We start from the raw sequence: 11,635 nt of genomic DNA on the forward strand, positions 1-11,635 counted from the left end.
ATCCAGACAGACACAGATGCTGCTCTGTGGTTTGTGGCTCACACAACATTCTTTTAAACCAACACCACCCAAATCTGGCCATTATACACACTCTGAGTTTAGAAGCAGTTTTAATCTGTGATATAGCTTAGGCTAAAATGAAAGCCATGTTTATTCCAGACTACAGACATTTGTAATCAGGGGTCTCACACTAAGAACAGCAGAACATTTTCCTTCTGGGCTTTTCCACCTATAAGAGCAAAGGAATTTTGTGGTTTTGTCCCACAAACTCAAAGCTGCTCCAGGATATGAAAATTATTATTCTGTGGACAAATGGAGGAAAACATTTACAGTGGAAAAAACTGAAAAGACCAACAATAAACTCTGCAGTGCTTGGACATCATATAACTTATCAGATTTCAGAGGCCAGAAAAATGTATTATTATTTTCCTTTTTTTCCTGTGAGAAATCCTCCAAGACAATTTCTCTGTATGTTAATGCAAAATAAAAATTCAGTTAGAAGAAAAATAAAATAAGAATGAATGAAAGAAAGAAAGAATGAACCAAACAAGCAATTCCACTGCCAGGTCACATTTAAAAAGAGACAGTAAAGCAAAAGTGAAACATGGAAGGGTGAAGTGACTTGATCACTCAAACCAGGTGAGGGTACTGAGGTATCCAAGTACACATTTTCTATACTGATCTCATCCAGATCAGCCCAAGTGAACAAGTCAAACAACAGCAAGGGATAAAAGAGCCTTTCTTACCATTGTATCTAACACTTTGGTTTAAGTCATTCCCTCTTCACTGCCCAGTCACTGTCCCAGCAGTGACTCCAGAGCAGGGACCAAAGGCTGCCACTGTCATTTCCCATTTCAGGTGCCCATGGGTTGGTTGGGCAGTGGAGAACCAGGCCTGGGGCTGGAGGTCAAGGACAAGCACTCCCACAGCACATCACATCACACCCCCACATCATCAAGCCTTATTGTTGCTTCTGATGAAGGATAATTCTAGTGTTATTACCCTCAGCTATAATTACTAATGAAGACAAAACCAGTGCATTCAGAAACCTGAAAGCAAGCCAGTTCACAGCAGCTTAATGGAAGGCTCTATTTACAAAGGAAAACTCTGCAGGGAGTATTTCATTTTTTGCTGCTTCAGTGAACTGTAGATTAATGCTGCTCTCCAAAGCACCTTAAGTCAATAAAAAGCATAAACATTTCTGTGGTTTCCCTATTTGTCTGCCACTGCTAAAACATGTGAACCCAAAATACAGCAGGGCAATACACAGAATTTAAGGGCATAAGGGGTACAGGCCAGTGAGTGTGAGCAGAAAGACATAAAGACCATCACATGGTTTGTCTGTCCCTAAAGCCATCTGAGAGTGCAACACACTCCAGGGCAGTGGATTTGACAGAGAGCAGTAAACTGCAGTTATACAGCAGCCAAATAAGAGCTGGGTTAGGAGGAAAAAACTTCCCCAGGTTTTGGCAAGTGGGTTTTCATGCAAAAACTATCCAGGAATATCTCATTCTATAATAAGAAAGGAAAATGTCCAGCTGAAAAACCAGCTTCCAGGAATCAAGCCTTTAAGTTTAATAAATACTGGGACAAAACACTTCTTGGAGACATGTCAACAAGGCATAAGACACCTAATCTTCTGGAAAATAATGCACAAGTAAGCACAGAAAGGATAATGAGAGTCTGTATCCACAGTAGCAAGATGAACAGGATATGGGCCCCACCAGCACAGTTGGGAAACAGATCATTTAAAAACCACTTTTTAAACAAGACTGTTTGAATACTGGAGAAACTGGCCATTTGTTGGCTCAAGTTGTGTGGAAATGGAAGATCCCACCACTTGTTAACCAGAGCCACTGGCTACCACAGCTCCCACAGAGAAGCTGTTATCTTTTAGGAACTGTTTCACTTTTGTCCCAAGGATATTCTAAAAGATTTTTCCACAACCAGACTTACTACATCAGGAAAAAAAGGCAAGCTGCCTGGCTTACTAATTAATACTTGTATAACCCATGAAAATATTGCATCCCAGATTCCTAATTCCTACCTGGCAATTCATTGGTTCAACACAGCTGAAACATAGATTAGGTTTATCATGGTTGTCTGGGATGCCTTCTTCCTTTTCTTAAAAAAAACCCAAAACAATAGATCATAGGATTCCTACAGTTAAACTGATTGTGTTTTGTTTGTGGCTGCTTTTGGTGTAGAGGAGTGCTGACAAGATTCTCTGTAAATTAATAAAAGCAGATGTCATTATCTTGGCAATAAGCATACAATGAAAAGTGTCACACCAACAGGGTTTGTCCAACCTCACATTGTCTGTCCATGTTTCTCAACTCCTGGGCACTGAGTGTGCCCCAGCTCCAGGCACTGTCCTGCCCCGGCCTCAGCACATCCCTAAGCAAAGCAAGCTTGAGCTGCAGCTGGTTGTGCACCCATTTTGACAGAGGAAGGCCACAAGGAAGCAGGAAGATGAGAGTGAAAGGATGGCTTCATGCTCCCCTTGTCACTGAACTCCTCCCCCAGCCCGTTGCCCTTTAGCTCGGCGGGAGCAGCAGGATGTGCTGCCCTCTGGGGCTGTGGCCAGGTGATGTTCCTCAGACCAACAGGCAGATGAAAGGAGCAGAGCTCAGACTGCTGCCTTCCCTTTACAAATGCTATTTTTAGATCGACTGTTTTCCAGTCCAGCCCACAGCTTTCACAAAATCTGCTGGAATTTCTTATTCTGCCACTGCACTATTAAGGAGAATTCCAAACAGTCCAAACCATGACCATCAAACTCCCTTTTTCTCTAAAAAATAATTTTTAAAAACCCTACAAGAACGTTGCAAAAGGCTGGAATTAAACAGTGCACAGGTTATCAAATGGGAAAAAATTCAACTCCCAGAGCTCACTCTCAGGGTGAAAGGTGTGCTCCAGAGAGTGCAAACAGACACAGCAGGGGAAAAACCAAGAGCAGCAACAGATTAATCTGTTCTTTGGAGCCTTAAGTTTGTTGAACATTACACAAAAGGAATTTAATAAATATACATATTTACATATATTTGTAAGTTAGGTATTTTAACTTGATGTGAGTTAAAATGTGAGAGGGTTTGAAATATCATCAATAGAGAGACATACCAGAGAGGGGATCTTCATTGAACATCCAGGTATTATCAGATAAATCCATTATAAAAACCACATTTTAAAATCTTCAGCTTACCTATGGCTCTGTGTGATTTTTGTTGACCCTGCAAAGTACCAAACCCTCCTGGTCTTGTTTGTCCCTAAAACACAGCTGAAGCCCAAGCACCGAATGCTTTGTCCAAGGCCAGGTCTCAGAGCAAGGTTTCAAATCCAGGGGTCACTGACTCCTAGTCAAGATAAGACCAATCTATTTTTATATAAACATTCATTTGCACAATAGCAGCCCTGTTGCCTGCAGGGGGAAGCCCTCCAGACTGCTGCAGTGAGGCCAGTTGCAAACCTACCTGTGGGAATATCTGGGACACAGAGTGGGCATTGTCACAGGCTGAGTAATGCCAAGAACCAGACTGTGAGAAAAGTTTGCTGGGAGAGGAAGTCACTGCTAGAAAGAGGTATTTAGTCATTAACTCTGAAGGAAAACTATTCAGGAAAGGGATTTCTGTGTAAAACCTGCCAGAGCTCCCAACACTTGGATTCTGTGGCTTTATTCAGGATTATACATATCAGCTCAAGAACCAGCTTGATGAGGTGCTAAATTAAAATGCTGGAGAAGATCAAGCATTTTCTTTTCTAATTATAATAATATTAAAACCAAAATGCACTTCAGACAGACCTGAAGGTGGGGGGGTTGAGTCCCAGCACACCATGCATTTCACATCTCCCCCTGGTTGGGCAGGAAAGGTCTCTTGCAGAGGGAAATTTGAATTGAAGACCAATTCCAAAGGGCAATTTGCAATTTGATGGGTTCAAGCTCCCTCTGCACTCCAACTTGAAAGCTGGCAGTAACCAGCATTGCCTCCCAAAAAGCAAGCCCACCTTCCTTGTGACCCCAGAGCACTCCACCCTTGTCCCCAGTGAAGCAAAACAAAGCACTGATCCAGGTCAAACTCCAGCTCTTTTTTTTTTTGTTTGAGAGGTTAGTTTCCAAACCCATCGTGCCTCTGAACTGGATCACTATGCAAATGTTTGCAGAAGCAGCAGGAGAAGGATGGCACAGGGCCAGAAGTGAACTGCCAGGGCCTGAAAAGGGCAGGACCACTTCATCCAAAGTCAGCATTAATGTTTGCCAGCACGGAGTGGACCTGGGACACCACTGCTGAGTGACAGGAAAGAGATCTCCACAAACAGAGGCACCTGATTAACCCCAAGGGAAATGTTATCAGCACCCAAATTCCACAATTCCAGCCAGGGCACAGACACCAAACCCAGCCAGGCAAAGGCAAAACCTAAAAGAAAATATCTACAAGAAGAAAGCTGGAACATGCACAAGGAGTGCTAAGCAATCCACAGCAAAACCTCAGGGAGACAAAGCACTTGCAGCTCCCTTGTTCTCCCAGCTCCACCAGACAGGAACAACTCCCCTAATTACAGCTTTATTCCCCATTCAGCTGTCCCTCACTTAAATTCACTTCCTGGTGATGATGTATTTTTGATCTTTCTGTTAAATAACTGAAACACCCAGATAAATATTTTAGAAGATGAGTTCTGACACAAATACCACAGTACCAGAATGATGAGCAAAAATTCCTCCTGTACTTTTCTCTGAAGCTGTTGTTTATCAGTGTGGCATCTCATGCTTCCAATATGAATTATTGATTGGAAATCAATATCAAAATCAGTGGTCATATCCATTGATTCTCATCAGCACCACCAGGAGATTGTTTTCACTGCCCTGTTAAAGAGCAGATTTAAGTAGCCCTTGATTTCTTTGCTGGGTGACCAGCACAAGGGTCAAATTGTTTTGCGAAAGGGCTCAAGAGTGAGATTTCACCCCACTTTTTATTTTTTAAGGAAACAAAGAAGAAAATTGTGTGAAGAAATTGTCAAACCTGCCACTTATTTCTGTGTTCTCTTGTTCAGGCCTATTTGCACAGACTTGTTAAGAAGCAGCTAAGTCACATTAACTTTTGGTATTTAGAGTTTAAATGCCAACATCATATGATTAAAGTGGGTCTGTAAGTAGGTAAATTTTTTTTATTTTAGTATTTTTAAACATAGATACTTCACCATTATCACTGCTGCATACACACAAAATCTACACAAGCAGCCTATTTCTGCAAATACAGGGTAGTTTGGAGTTCCTTTCATTACCAAGCAGCTTTGGAAGCTAAATTTCCCCTTTGTTCTCTGTCTCTTCTACTTAGCATTTATTTCCCCTGTAAACTATTCAGCTGGTCATGTTATCTCCATGGAAAGGCTGAAGTTCAGCCAGGCAGATGTAAAGAGACATTTTGGGCAAGGATAAGTACAGAGAATACCAGAGACAAGCAACTTCTGCTGAATGAGGAAAGCTGGAAGACAGGCAGAGAAGCAGATGTAGAAAAAGCTTTTGAACGTCTGAAGTGGAATTTCAACATGAAAAACAATTGAAGTAAGATTTCAACATGAGAAAACAGAACCTGCTGGCAGAAAGAGGAAGCAGGTGTAAAGATTTAGGACAGGGTGGAGCAGTAAAATTGGTTAGAATGGATACAAAAATGATTCAAACATATTAATAGGGGAAACATAGCAAGTATTTATAAATGTTAACCAGCACAGGGAACTTTGCAGTAAAGGCCAACTCCCAGTGGCTATGTAAGTTCTTAAGTGGCTTCTTTTAAGCCCCTGCAAGGTTTCCAGAACAATTCTGGCTGACCTTTAAATAAAGGTCCTTCTTCCAGACAAGGAATTAGGCCCAGCCCCATGAGCCCCACAGAGCTGCCTTCCAGGCTCTGCTCATTTCTACAGCTGCTTTTAGCAAGGCCTCTAGTTTTCACATTTATTATAACTTCTGATTTCCAACAGATAGACAACCGAGCTCCTAAGACATTCTTTAAATACTCCTTGCAGTGGAAACTATGGTTTACTTCTGGCAAAATAATAATCACTTTGAAGTATTAAATAAGATCTTTACAAGAATTGCATGCACTTTGTTGTAAAAGCAACATTCAGTTTGAAAATTCAGCTGTTTAGTATGTATTGATCCAGAATTCTAAACCACTTTAAACAGATGACAAACAAACAAAAAAGCTAAATAAGTAGCAGCTAAATAACTAATTCAAATAGGGTGGAAAGCAACAAAATGTTTTCAGAAATGCACCAAGCACATTGTCCCAGATACACAACTTGCCTTGAACCCAAAAACTGAGATGTCTTCTTGGACTCAACACTGTATTCATGAGCAAAACAACAGTCAAGGTATGAAAAGACAACTTGAAACAAGGAAAAATTATGCAGTTCTGGATCAAGAAAGGCATCTCTTCATAACATGACAGCTTTTACATAAAATATCACAAAGACATTCTTTACTGTGAAAGTGGGGAGGCACTGATTGCCCAGAGCAGCTATGGGTGCCCCATCCTGGAAGTTTTCTGTGACAAAATAGGCTGCGCATTCACTGACTGAAAGAAAAAACTCCCCTTCACTAATCCAAACCAAGAATGTGAGTAGTTACAACATGTTCTTGAAGTAATACTGAAGTAACTACACCACTTCAATTTTTAATAGTCTGTTCCTAAGAAAATAGATTAACTGGTCATTTTGGGGTGCCCACCAAATTTTCTTACCATATAGGGCAAGGCATTTTATTTTCCAGCCTTTCTGCTGCCAGCCTCTGCTTGCACTTAGCTATGTAAATATCAAAAAGATTATGATATGTTGGAAGGAAAAGGACATAAGAGAATTTAAAAAGATTTACAACAGGAGTCTGAGAAAAAAAAATCAAAGCTTGTTGAACATATTTACCTCAATTCCACATCCCTGATGGACAAAGCAGCTTTGTTGCTTGTTAATTTGCATTTGATGTTTATCAACCTCTTTCCTCTTTACCCATAGAACATTTTTTTCTGATAATTCAAATACAAACAGAATAAAATGCTAACAGAGAAGTACTGCTGGTGTCTTGTTATGTAGATTAGATCAAGCTTTGAATGTAGATAAAGCAGATTTCCTTTCCTCCTTGCACACAGGTTAGCATTTAGAGCTTGCTATGAAGTTTAACCTGAATTTTCCTCAGATGTGATCCTGGTGGGGACTACTGTGTCATTTGATTTGCTGTGTTGACAGAAATAGTCTCATTGTTGCTTTAGTTTAATCAATGGAATAACATGCCAGTTAAAAAAAAGCAAAACTTCAAATAGATGCTCTGTTTTTCTTATAAAAGGATGAGTTATCTTTGGTTGAGAGCAGGCACAACAAATAAAATCAATTACCCTTTCTCCTTGTGTATGCTGAGGGGTTTTTTCCTCATTTAATTTCAACGAATTCATTTCTATTTCAACTCAGCAGGACACACCCGCTGAGGTTTGCAGGTGCCTGCAGGTGGGATCTGGGGGCACAGAGCTCAGACTCCCCAGGTGGGCAGTTCCAGGCCAGTCCCCTGCCAAGAGCCTGCAGGGGGAGATTTTCCCTGACCTCCACAGCAGCTTCATTTCTTCCCTTAGTCCAGGGGGAACAACAAACCAACGGTGACCCAGAAAGGGAGGAGGAGGAGCAGGGCAGGTGAGCAGCCCGTGGTGTAGCCAAACTCCAGGGCAGGCACAGCCCCGTGCCCTGTCCTCAGCATCCCTCTGCCCATCTGTGTCTGTCTGCAGCAAATATCCCTGGTTCCCAGATGGTCTCCAGGCTTCCCTTAATTGCAGAAAAACTTCCCTGACTTCTTCCTTTCTCACAGGTAGTTATGAAAAAGGAGCTCTGCTGACCTTAGCTACATCTTCCCCAGCTATTTTCCAACCCAAACAAAGCATATTTTGGGCTTTATACTCCAGCCTGTGCTCATGGCACAACCAAGGACATTCTTTAGGGTTGTGCAGGTGAAGGATGGTGATGACAGAGTGGAGGAAATATTTGCAGACTTAGAAAGGTTAAATGATCTGCCAAACTGACCCAGGAAGCACAGTGACTCCATAGAATAACTGAGAAATAAATTATTTTCTTGACCTTTGAGATTTTTTGATTCAATTCATTATACAGATAAACTCATTTTTACCAAATTAAAGCCAGCCAAAAATTATGCAATCAACCCAATTAAACTGATTAAAAGAGCCAGTTTCCTCATTGACTACCAAGGTTTAATTATTACCTTCAGTAAACAGCTCAAGAAATTAAGTATCACTTCTTAGGCAAGAAGAAAACAGAATGAGACCCATGTTTGTGGCCATTAGGCAAAAGAAGGGAAACGAAAAATAGAAAGAATGTTATTCTGTGAAAATACAGATTCATAAACTCTTCCAGTTTTTGCTATTTAAATGCCAGGTTTAGTTTGGAATTTAGTATTAAGAATAAATAGCATGCTAAATCACCCTGGGTTATCTGCTCACAATACCTTTAATTTAGAGGCAGCTTAGGATAACAACAAAGCTGTTTTTCTGAAGTAGCCCTCTCTCAATGCAGAACCAAAATAAAATCAGCCTCCCTGAACACGACCTGGAGTCTTTGCTGTGCCTTAGACTCAGAGAATCACCAAGTCATTTGTGTCACAGGGGGCTCTGAAGGTCTTTATTTTCAACCTCTTGCCCTCAGAGAATTCCAGCAATGAGATCTGCTTGGGCTGTCCATGCTTTTATCCAGGCCTGCTGGACAATCTCCCTGAAGCCAGCTCTTTTCCAGCCTTACCTGTCCCTGTCCTTGCAGGACAACACTCCAGCTCCCTTTTTCTTGGTGCCCCTCCACAGAACCTGCTCCAGTTTTTCCATATCTTTCCTGTACTGTGGTGGGTCCAAAACTGGACACAAGGTGCAAGATGAGGCCTGCAGAGTGCCAAGTCACAGCTGGCACCATACACTTCTGGTGGCTGTGTAACTTAGTTTATATTGGAGATTCAAGCAAATTTTAGCATCACCTAAATTTCTGTACTCATTTATACCCCTTTACAGTGATTCCTTACAAATCGTTTTTTCTACCTGTCTGTGTAGGTCTCTAATTCAGTCCCAGGTAACATAAGACCTCAAACGAGACTGTTGGAGAACCAGAAATATTTTAAACAGATTTATTTCTAATTGACTAGATTTCATGTTGATTGTACTCCTGGAAGTCCTGATTAAGTGAATTCATTACCATTTTTAATTTCTTGACAGCACACTTTGGAGATTCCAGCCATGGAAATTATCACAGTCTAATCAAGATATGCAAACTGAATATAAAAGCATTTACAAAAAAAAAAAATAAAAGTTGATTGACTCAGGATAGAAAATAATCCTAATAAGAAAATCAGGATCATTTGCACTCCAGGCACACTACTATCAGTTTCTCCCATGGAGAAAATATTTAGAAAAAGATTTAATAAAATGTTTCAAAGGAGCAGCTGCTGAGAGAGGATTTGACAGAACCTTTGTGAAGGACACCCACGTGTGGCCATCACTTCCTAGGAATGACAGGCAGTGCTGCCCAGGAACACTGTGCTTGGAAGGGCTCCTGGCTTTCTATAGAACTGGGGGCTGGGCTGACCCTGTAAAGAAGCATTTTAAAATATTTGCTATTAGGTTTTGTGTCTGCTTAATGTTCTCCCACAGCTTTTATGTAGCCTCCCTCACAGCTGGTTTTGGGTTGTTTTTTTTTCACACTTGCCAGCACTATTTGCCTCACCTCAAAAGTTTTCTGCAGTTCTTAATAAACCCAAACTTCTCCTCTTGGTTTTTCCATCACACATGGCAAGCAACCACTTACATATCAGCTGAATTTTCTTACATGCTTCCTAAAGGGGGCTTATATAAAAGAAGGAGAGTGTCTTTTCCCACAGGCAGGACAAGGAGGAATGGTTTTAAACTGAAAGACAGGAGATTTAGATCAGGAAGAAATTCTTTACTCAGGAGCTGGTGAGGCCCTGGCACAGGGTGCCCAGGGAAGCTGTGGCTGCCCCTGGATGCCTGGAAGTGTCCAAGGCCAGGTTGTACAGGGCTTGGAGCACCCTGGGATAGTGGAAGGTGTCCCTGCAACCTAAAACATTTCAGCCAATAGAACACAGTTATTCCCATCAACTCAACACATTGTCAAACACAACACCTAAAATCCAAATTTGCACACCTGTTTCTGCACCCCTCTCTTTAGGTTGGTGTGCTTATCTTTGATAGGGGCCCTACCACAGAAGCAAACGGTCAATTATTAAATGCCCTGATAAGCTAGAAATTCATTAGGCTGAGCTTTGAAGCACACACATTTTTAAAATCTTCCTCCTTTTCCATTTTTACATACTAGTGATCCAAATTACACTGCTTCATGTCACCCACCACACAATTTACAGCAACCCACCTGACACATTTCACATAATTTTGTATTTTCATTCTCCTTCCAGTGCTCATCCCAAGGCACTGTTAGGACTCACCATCCAGTCCTTGATCTGTGTTCATAAATGCACATTGACACAGACAAATGCAGCAGCCAGTGCAAAAAAAAAGGCACCTTCAGTTCCTCTTATCACAGAGAAAATGAGTTTTTTAGTTTTCAGATCATACAGAAGTGTCATGCTTCACCAAAATGAAACCTAAGTTTCAATCAGTGTCCTTTTTGTTCTAGTTTTCTGATCTCTGAATTTCATGTTTCAATTTATGCTGTAATGATTGAAATGGAAGCCAAGAAAGTGATGTTACTCCAAGAAATTGTTCTCATAAGAAGTTCTCAGTCATCTCCAGAGTGCTGCCAAAACTTTTGGGACTGTGTTTTGAAAGAATCAGAAAAGCAAAGATAAAGACATTTATAACAAATGTAGGGACTTGAAGTCTTTATTAATAGGAAAGACTGAAAATGCAGCATTTAGGTAAGGTAAGAGATAAAAGAAATATGATTGTGCTGTATCACAAGAGGCTCAAGTCCATCAGTTCTCACCTAACTGTACAAAATCCAAGAAATTCTTCATCCAGTCCTAACATCAGCTGCAAATTTGCATGGACCCCATTAATAAATTACCCCTAGATGAAAACAGGGTGGGTGTCACGTCTAACACAAGAACTATGATAACTTCATCCATCTGCTAGTTCATATTTCAGGTACTTTGGGAAGGAGGAGGATAAAAGTCAACCAGACCTCTAGCCATCTTCACTCCAGGCTGCAGTTCAACTGCAAATTCCTCTGCTCTGAGATCATTTTTGTAATCCGCCCACCACCATAAAGCAGAAGGAGGAACAATTTCATTTCTGGAGATCAAGAAAGTTTTGGAAGCATTTTTGATCACTTGTTAGTTGAAAAACTCACCTTTGCAGCATCCAGCACAACCCACAGGTGAGTCCTGGGCTGTAACTGCAGCTTTGCCCACGTGACACAAATAATTCAAACATTTTGTCTTCAAAACCACCTTGGCACACTTACCTGTCAACACAGGTGACAGCAACAGTGACAAGATGATCATCAGAATCTAGTTTTCTTTCATCTCAGATTCCTGAACAAAACACAGAAAGATATAAAGATTTATAGCTGAAGAAAGAAATTAAGTGACCTAATGGCCACTTTATTTAAATGTTATAAAGCAGAAACACTCAAG

This window comes from Melozone crissalis, unplaced genomic scaffold, assembly GCF_028551555.1.
Source record: "Melozone crissalis strain CALT ecotype California unplaced genomic scaffold, PUWL_Pcris_2 ptg000018l_1, whole genome shotgun sequence".
Classification (NCBI taxonomy): Eukaryota; Metazoa; Chordata; class Aves; order Passeriformes; family Passerellidae; genus Melozone; species Melozone crissalis.